Here is a 9,056-nt window from a genome sequence, read left to right as displayed (position 1 = left end):
ACATATATTCAATAATTTGTTTTCTAGTACTGCTGTTGATATTTTATTTTCAGCTTTAAGTACTAGAAATCTTGACCAGTTATCTGGTCCAAAAAGATGATCAAAATGCACTAGTGTTGGATTTAGACGATAATTCCTATTTCTCTTTGGACCCTCTTTGCCTTATGTGGGTTATCTGTGTATCAGATTTGTTTCCTTTCTCTTGTACGTAAGGTTCCATTGTTTTTATGTTTGTATCTTCTGATTGATTTTTACTTTTTTGTATAATTTCTATGGGCCCTGCTGGGAGTTTAGGATCATATAATTTATTTGGAACTGGATGTTCCTTTGCTACATTATTATTTTGAACTGACTGAGGAAGATTCAGGGATAAATTTCCAGTGGTCATCAACTGTGCCAAATTTTGTCCATCAAGGAGCCCTGGGGTACTTTTAACTTTATACGTATTTGTCATAGAAAATTAGTTGAAGAATTATATATATATATATATATATATATATATATATTATATATATATATATATATATATATATATATATATATATATATATATATATATATATATATATATATATATATATATAATAATAATAAATTTTGAAAAGATATCATTGGCTTTTCCTGAAGTTAAATCTTCCGCCAATGGCACAAGTGAGAAATGACTCCCAAATGTCTGCATCACTACCCCACCCAAAAAGGGGGTGGCATAACATGATTAGTATGGTCCAAGTGTAAGCAATACCCACTTGGTGGGACTAAGAGTATTACAAAATACAATTATTCCCATCCTAACCACGTCATGGGCAAACCGGACAGAATGCCAAGAGTTCCATCCCTAGAATCAAGCCCCCTTGGAATTCGTGGTCCAACTCCACAGAATAGTTCCGCCTGGAAAACCAGGTCCGAACACTGTAGGGTAGATGATGGATCTACCACTATTTAGATTCGGATTTAACTCCAATCCAAGTTATGATATGTTTTCTTATTTATTAGATATTGAAAATTTTGACAAGTGGAAAAATCCACAGATTTAGTCCTAAAATATATAATGTCATATGGGACTCTTGGGTTTGAACCAGGGAATGAATTCCTGAGGTTCGAGAGCCCACTCACCACAACAAGGTGGTCCCATAATGAGGGGCCCTTGACCTCAATGGTTGGAGTACTTACCCCAACCTGCTTTTGCAAGGTAATTTTTCTCTGTGAAATTGGGTTAAATAATAATGATAATAGTACAGTGGAACCTCAGTTTTCATAAACGTTTTCCAACAAAATTTTGTCTCGGGTTTCGTACACATCCTCAGATTTCGCACACTCGGAAACACGCCTTCCAGGGTCCACTGCTTGACTAGACCCTGTACTGAGCACCCAAACAAAGCATCCCGTGTTCTCTCGTGATCCATTTTGCTTTTGTATTCGTTTTGGTTTGTGCTTTTTTATTCGAGTGTTTGTTTGTTTGTATGGTGTTTTTACGCTGCATGGAACCAGTGGTTATTCAGCATGGGACCAACGGCTTTACGTGACTTCCGAACCACATCGAGAGTGAATGAGTGCAACTGCTAATTAAGCCATCGTGAGGCCAAAGAAAGTTCCAAGTCTTAGCCCTACTATAAAAAAAAGGCGAGAAACACTATAAAATTAAAGAGAGAACTTGCAGCAGTGTTGGAGGATGAGCATGCCAATCTCTGATAAAACGCCTACAACAAGTGCTGCTGTTGTTGAATTCAAGGCCAGCAGAGGCTGGTTTGAAAAATTCAGAAAGTGTGTGTGCATAAATAATGTGCCTACTTCAGGATTAAGGACATGTTTCCAAAGTAGTGATGTAAAAAAAATTCTGTGGAGAATTATCATACCTACAAAGCTATTGTAATCCACATCTCCAACATGTTTAATGACGCCATACACAACTTTAGGCAAATTTTAAAGAAATGCCAGAAACAAATGTCTCTGGACAGTTTTGTTGTGCTACAGGGGTCCAGACCCTCAAGCAGGTCCTAGAGCCAGTAAAAAAATGAAGAAAGTAACCCCAGATAGGTCGTTGATACCAGAAGTCCTTCTGGGTGGAGATTACCCTTCCAAACAATAGCCTCTACTCCTCCCTCTCCCCTCCTCTCCATCTTCCATATATACTAACAAGTGTCTTCCATAAAGGTAAGTGATGTTAAATGTTTTCTGTATGTAAAACTGTTTATTCCCTATACAATGTATTTTTATTAATATTTTTTGGTGTCTGGAACACATTTGTATTTACATTATTCCTTATGGAAATTATTGTTTTGGATTTCGTACATTTCAGACTTCATGAGAAGCTCCGGAATGGATTTGGAATAAAAACCAAGGTTCCACTGTAATAGTAATAAGATAATAGTAAAATATATAAAAATAATATGGTAATAAAGTACTATAGTATTACATATAAGCTACACCGACACCTTTCAATATGGATGCCTGAGGCCACACTCTAAGCAGGAAGATCGCCACTCTGTTATTAACGCTATGATGTGACCCCAAGAGCTCATGTTGGATGTACAGGGAGCAGTAGTACAGGTACAGTACTCTTGTCTGAGTGTGCATGCACGCAGATGGCCAAATACAGAGACCCCTCGCTGGAGATCTAACCCCCCACCCCTCAAAGGAGAAGGAACACACAAGAAGTCTATCATGATTTCTTAAGTGTAGCCTTACCCTTCGATTTCTTCTTCTGCCTATGAGGTAGAAGAGTCCAGAGACAAGGAGGAGGAGGAAGATGAGCTCAAGGATGAGGAGATGGAGGCAAGAAAGAGGAACAATGAGCACCCTATATTCATTCCTTCTCGAGAGCAAAGCTCGCCTTACACACTGTAGGGCTGATAAAGCTCAGGGACAAAGACGGTAAAGCATTTACTGGTGGGTCAGCTACTGGGAGGACTAATGCAAAAGGAGGATACCCATTCTATACAGCAGACAAAGACATGGGAGCAGCAGAGTGCTAGTGGCAGATACTGCATGACATGAAAGCTTAGGACAAGATTCCCTTTTCTCCTCTGCCAAACTATCAAGGAATGTGAACAAAGCTAGACTACCTGATCAATTCAGTGTTGGGAAGATTTTTTTTCTTCAAATAATTAAGGGACAATATCTTATTATCTGGGAACATCTGAGTATGAGGTTGAAGAAACAGCTGGAGGAACACCAGCCCCAGCAGTGCCTTTGTCCTTTGAGGAAGAGGAATGAAAATATCTCAATGGGGCAGGAACACTATCCTTTTTAAGTTGGAAGCACTTTTTTAGGAGGTGGTAAAGGAACAGAAGCCTGTGGAAGGAAATACCTTAGAGGGATCTGGCAGTATCCCCAGTGAAATATAGAACAGTGGACCCCTGTATTCGCGGATTTCTCTCCGGAACGTTTCCCCATATTATTTGCGGAAAAATGATATTTTTATGATAAAATAATGTTTTACGTATACTTACCTGGTAGTTACATCATTAGAGCCCACCCACCTCCCCTCACATGGACAGGTAGGCATCAAAATTCTGAGGTTTAGTTGTGGTAGTTCTACATTCCCCGGTAGAGGGAGGGGGTACGGGAATCACCTGACCAGTCAATTAGCGCTGCCGCGAAATTCAAAATTCTGCCGTGATGTCAGAGACTACAGCTATATGTAACTACCAGGTAAGTATACGTAAAACATTATTTTATCATAAAAATATCATTTTTACGTATGCAACTTACCTGGTAGTTACATATAGCTGATTGGCACATTTTGGAGGTGGGACCAAGGCACCTAACCATATTTAATGAGGAATTTCTACTGGAATTTAGTAGTTCTCTTTTAGTCCTTACCTTTTAAGATAGCTGACTTGAAGGTTACTGCCTCTTAAGTCTGCTGATCTTTAAAGCCTTGACGAAGTACATGGAGCCTTGCGTCAAGCTATAGACACGTACCCAGCATTGGCGAGGTATATGGAACCGTGCGCCAAGCTATATATACGTACCAGCATTGGCGGGGTATATGGAGCCGCGCACCAAGCTATAGAAGTGTACCAGCGTTGGCGTGATATATGGATCCGAGCACCAAGCTATAGACACTTACATGTAGTCTAGGGCTAACCGTGGACCGACATGCGATAATTATACGTCTGCTCATGGAGCCGTACACAATAAACAATAAGGACAACAACAACATGGGAATCACCTTCACCTAAATATTTTTACCCTTTACCTAAATGGACTGTAGGGTACCACTAGTACACTTCCGTACCCTCAGACACCCTTAAAATCACAACAAAAAAGGCTCAACTTAAAAATTATTAGGAAGGATTGACTTCCTTTCTTCCCTTACCCAACACTGTTCCAGTTACTACAAAAGGTCCCAATGTGGAACAGTTTTCGTACACTGCTTGAATCTCTGTTAAATAATGTGTTGCAAACACGGACTTACATTTCCAGTACGTCGCATTGATAATGGCGTCTAAAGATAAATTGTGTTTATACGCCATAGAAGTTGCAACAGCTCTGACTTCATGGGCCCTCACTCTAGCCAGATCAACCTCTGGTTCTCCCAACTGAGAGTGAGCTTCAACTATTAAATCCCTCAAAAAAAAGGATATTGCATTCTTAGATAATATCCTCGAAGGATTTCTTACTGAACACCAAAGATTGTCTGACCCTCCTCTTATTTGTTGAGTCCTGTGTATATAATACTTCAGGGCTCTTACTGGACATAATGATCTCTCTGGTTCTCCCTCTCCTACTAACTCTGAGAGGCCCTTTATTTCAAATGAACGAGGCCATGGTTGTGAGGGTGACTCGTTCTTTGCTAAAAAGCCAATCGTCGATGTGCATATTGTTTGTCTTGTGCAAATGCCACTCTTTTATCGATGGCGTGAATTTCACTTATCCTTTTGGCCGACGCTAGAGCCACTAAGAATAATGTTTTCCTAGTGAGATCTCTGAAAGCTATCTCACTTAACGGTTCAACCTCGTAGATAGAAGCCATTTGAGCACTATATATAGGTTCCAAGAGATCACCTTATTTCCTTCCTGTTTCTTTGTATCAAAGGATTTTAATAAATCAGACAGTTCCTGATTGTTCGAGACATCCATTCCCCTATGCTTGAATACTGAGGATAGCATGGCCCTGTATCCTTTGATAGTAGGAGTCGAGAGTTTCTTTTCTGTTTTAAGGAAAATAAGGAAGCCTGCCATTTGAATTATAGAGGTTTTAGTAGACGAGACTCCATGCTGTCTACACCAGGCCCTAAAAATTGACCATTTTGCCTGGTAGACTGCTGCTGAAGATTCTCTCCTTGGCATGGCAATAGCCCGTGAAGCTCGTCTCGAAAACCCCTTCTGTCTGAGGGTACGCTCGACAGTCTGAATGCGGTCAGACGTAGAGCGTGGATATTCTCGTGGAATCTCCTGAAATGAGGTTGTTTGAGTAAATCTACTCGCTCTGGAAGTTTCCTCGGGTAGTCTATTAGAAGGTCCAGGATCTCCGGAAACCGGGCCATTCTCTTGCTGGCCAGAATGGAGCTATTAACGTCATTCTGACACTTGCGTGTTGCCTGAACTTTGTCAATACTGCCCTGATCATTTTCATTGGAGGAAAGGCATAGAGGTCCAAGTCCGACCAATCTAGCAGCATTGCATCTAAAGCGAACGCTTTCTTGTCGGGTACAGGGGAGCAATATATTGGCAATCTTGTTGTCTTTTCCGTGGCAAACAAGTCCACTAGAGGTCTTCCCCAATGATTCCACAACTGCTGGCATACCTGTAAGTGCAGAGTCCACTCTGTAGGTAGTACCTGATTTCTCCTGCTCAACTCGTCCGCTCTTACATTGTATCTCCCCTGTACAAACCTGGTGAGCATTCTTGTCCAATTTTCTTTCGCCCAGATGAGTAACTCCCTCGTCGCTTCGCACAGAGAGAAGGAGTGAGTCCCCCCTTGTTTCTTGATGTACGAGAGAGCTGTGGTGTTGTCGCAATTGATGACGACCACTTTTCCTTGTACTTCCTTGGCAAAGGCCTTCAATCCCAAAGTGTTGTTCTTAGATTTATATGCCACTGTCTTTGACTGATTGTCCACAAGCCTGACACTTCCTTCTTTCCCAGCACCGCTCCCCATCCTTGATCCGAGGCGTCTGAGAAGAATGCAAGGTTGTTCAGTGGCCAAAGAGACAGACCCTCCTTGAGTCTTTTTTCTAACCTCCACCAAAGGAGATCTTGCTTTATTTCCTCCGTTATTGGAAAAACAAAAGTGTCTGGGACTCTCTTTCTTTCCCAACTTGCTCTGAGGAAGAACTGAAGCGGTCTCATGTAGAGTCTTCCCAGAGTTACAAACTGTTCTATTGACGCTAAGGTCCCCAAAAGACTCATCCACTCGTTGGCTGAGCATGTATTTTTTGCTAAAAATTGATTGACTTTTCTCAGGCATGAACTCACTCTCTGTTCTGACGGAAAAGCCCGAAAAGCTACTGAGTTCATCGTCACTCCAAGGTAAGTTAAAATTTGGTTCGGAATCAGTTGAGATTTTTTGAAATTCACTAGAAGACCCAGCTCTTCTGTCAGTTGAATTGTCTTCTGCAAATCCTTCACACACCCTTCTTTCGACTGTGAACGGAGCAGCCAGTCGTCTAAATAGAGCGCTACTCTTATTTCTTCTAGGTGTAACCACCTTGCTACTGATGAGAGGACTCTTGTGAATACTTGTGGCGCTGTGGATAGTCCAAAGCATAGGGCCCTGAACTGGTATGTCCTTCCCTGAACCACGAATCTTAGGTACTTCCTCGAGTCTATGTGAATTGGAATGTGGAAGTACGCGTCCTGTAGGTCTATGGAAGCCATCCAATCTCCTTGACGAAGTGCTGACAAAACCGACTGGGTGGTCTCCATCAAATATTTTGTCTTGCTCACAAATTTGTTCAGGGCACTGACATCCAATACTGGTCTCCACCCTCCCTCACCGAAGCTTTCGGGTCAATGAATAGGCGATTGTAAAAGCCTGGGGTGTTCTGATCTTTTTCTTTTCCCAGCTCTATCGCTCTCATTTTCTAATAGAGCCGACAGTTCCTTTCTCAACGCGCAACATTTCTCTAAGTTTGACGAGTAAGCTGTCAAAACTATCGGTACCTTTGACAGAGGAGGATGTTTTACAAACGGAATCGAATATCCTTCCTTCAGTACCGATACTGTCCATGGATCTGCTCCTCTTCGTTCCCAAACTTGCCAGAACTCCTGGAGTCTGGTTCCGACTGCTGTGTGAAGGATTCCCTGCTCATTTCTTAGAAGTTGTTGTCTTATTGGGCTTAGGACCGAACCTAACTCTAGGCCTCGATCTCTGCAATCCTCTTGTTGGTGCTCTGCCCCGAAAGGGCTTCTCCTGCTCGACAACTGGCGCTGGGCGTACACTCTAAGTCCTCGTGCCTTTCGGCTTCTTAGCCGACTGAGCTAAAAGGTCTTGAGTTGCTTTCTGGACCAGAGAGGCAGAAATTTCAGACACTAAATCCTTAGGAAAAAGGTTACACTTATCAAGTGGAGCGAACATCAGCGCCAACTTCTGGGTTCTTGTTACTCTTCTTAGATGTAAATGCACACCAAAGCTGATGTTTCTTGAGGATCCCCACAGTTAATAAGGAAGCGATTTCAGTCGCTCCATCCCTTATTCCTTTATCAATACAGGACATCACATTGGAGAAGTCACTAAAATGTTCTTCTGACAGGTTAAAAGACTTTGCCTTTCTTCCCAAGGCGCCAATCGACCAATCCAAGAAGCTTATTACTTCCATAAGACTGAAAACCACCTTCAGCAAATGATCTAATTCACAACTCGTAAAGAAAATCTTCGCTGAATTCAAAGCAGAACGTCTGGACGAGTCCACTAGGCTGGAGAAGTCTCCATGAGAGGAGGCAGCGCCTCCCAGGGAGAAGGCTTCCCCAGTTTTGTACCAAACTCTGCTCTTAGTTAAAAGTCTCGAAGGAGGGAAACAAAACAAGGTCCTACCTTGCTCCCTCTTTTCTCGCAACCACTCATCCATCTTTTTCAACGCCTTTTTAGCTGAAATCGAAAAAACCAGCTTAATGAAAGTCGAAGAATCTGGTTTAGTATCCCTAGCCATACTGGGGATTCAGGTGATGGCGGGAGTGGCGGGCGAAAAAGATTCTGGAAAGTTATCTAGGAAAAAGTTGAGTAATTGTTTGTATGCCGACAACCGAGTCTCCTTCTCGCCTTCTACTGCTTCTCCTTCCGACGCTCCTGCTGATAAATTGTCCTCCGCTTGTTCTTGATCCACTGGACAGTCTAACTCCTGCTCCACCAACTGCAGTGGCTCTTGAGACTCCTCCGGTAAAGTTCTAATTAAAGAAGGCGTAGAAGTAAGAAGTGGTTGCTGCTTCTTACCAACTACCCCCAAAATATTCTCTAATTTTTTATTCATCCATACTAAGAATTTATTAGAATGCCCTGAAGAACCCAAAACTTGACTTGGTTTCGTAAACTCTCTCTGTTCCAAGTCAATCAAGTCAGGCGTATGGCGCCTGGTGGTGGTATCAAAGCGCTTGGCCGAGTCCGAATCCATGCGTCTAGTAGCTTGGCGTTTAGCGGCTGCTTCTTGAGAAGCCAGGCGCTTTGGCGTCTGGTGTAATGCGGTTGTCGTGTCATCAGGCTGGCGCTTCTCTACTCGCGTAAGCTCCTTCTCTCGTCTAGGTACATCAGACTGGCGCTTATCAGTCACCTCGCGACTGGAAGACTTATGCTTCCTCCTCTTCTTCAACATCGGTCTCTCTACTTCCTCAGAAGTCAAAGAGAACGCTTCCGGCGCCTCCCAAAAACTACATGACGGCTCTTCCACAGAAGCCGCGATCTTCTTCTTGGGAATAGCGGCTGGCGAAACTTGTCTTGTTCTCTTTAAAGGACGAGATTCGTCCTTAAACTTCCAACCTCTGCGAGGCGAATCGTTTGCGCTCGAAGAAGACGAAAGACACTTCTGCGATACTCCTCGAACACCTTTATAGCATTGCTCTTCTGCCGCAGCCGAATTTGCGGCAGAATCGCCTGAGGGGACGACTGCTCGGACGTT

This window comes from Macrobrachium nipponense, chromosome 1 (genome assembly GCF_015104395.2).
Source record: "Macrobrachium nipponense isolate FS-2020 chromosome 1, ASM1510439v2, whole genome shotgun sequence".
Classification (NCBI taxonomy): domain Eukaryota; kingdom Metazoa; phylum Arthropoda; class Malacostraca; order Decapoda; family Palaemonidae; genus Macrobrachium; species Macrobrachium nipponense.
Note: the sequence above shows the minus strand (reverse complement) of the source record.